This window comes from Ursus maritimus, unplaced genomic scaffold, assembly GCF_017311325.1.
Source record: "Ursus maritimus isolate PB19 unplaced genomic scaffold, ASM1731132v1 scaffold_10, whole genome shotgun sequence".
Taxonomy (NCBI): domain Eukaryota; kingdom Metazoa; phylum Chordata; class Mammalia; order Carnivora; family Ursidae; genus Ursus; species Ursus maritimus.
In genome coordinates, this window is record NW_024423344.1 from 69,349,517 (window position 1) to 69,350,391 (window position 875).

The 875-nt window shown below is 37.3% G+C and overlaps 1 non-coding gene across 1 annotated transcript; it reads left to right on the top strand.

Moving 5' to 3' along the window:
* The first annotated feature begins 509 nt into the window (after positions 1–509).
* LOC121101442 lies at positions 510–641 on the top strand. Its single transcript, XR_005833420.1, has one exon. It is a non-coding gene; the product is annotated as a small nucleolar RNA SNORA72 (small nucleolar RNA).
* Positions 642–875: the final 234 nt, after the last annotated feature.

The window sequence follows — 875 nt, forward strand, 5'->3', positions numbered from 1 at the left end:
CCCCATAGTTCACGCCATAAAGCTTCTGAGAATAGATAACTATCTCTTTAACTTTCCACCAAGCAAGGACAATGGCTTTGTGTGGGTTTCCAAAGCTTTCCCTAATGGTAATGCTTTAACCACCTGCTTGCTTGGAAAAGATGAGGAAGGAGTGTAAGATAATTCACACAGAAACAGAGACAAGGAAAATCAGATTTTGTGCACCGTTGATTAAATTACAAGTTAAAGCTTGGACCCAAGCATTCAGGTTCCAAGGTGAGTGTTGTCCTCTTTTTAGTGGATTGTCTCTGTGGACAGTCTGCAAATAAATGGAAATGGAGAGGTGGACTATTGAGGAAATGTGGGGTTGACTCTGGAATTGAAGAGTGCAGATGTCAACAAAACAGATAATTCATTAGAGAAGATCAATAAGCTTAGCAGCAGGGTTGTCATGAGTATACTGAGGATAACTGCCTTGTGTATGCATGTCATTGACTATATTGTGGATTTTTTAAAAAGTTGAACATACTCCATGAATATTCTTGCTGTTCTGATTTTGTAATAATTGGGGCAGGATAAACATTCACTGTATTAAGACCATGCATGTGTCCCCAGACCTCATTCTTCCCCTAGGTCTGGTTTTATCAGTGCTGGTGATAAACCAAGTCTGATTTATATGATGCATCTTATGTGGGAAATGTCTGTGACTCTAGGTATCTGATCATCCTTGAGAAATGACAGCACAGCTAATGTAATAACTTTTGAAGATAACCATTGCTAATTTGATGATTACCAGTTGCCATTAAATGAATTGTAAAACTATTGTGTTTTATTTTCAAAAAAAAAAAAAGTAGAATGTACTCCTTTTAGTTGCATGCAATAATGATTGTTGAGCA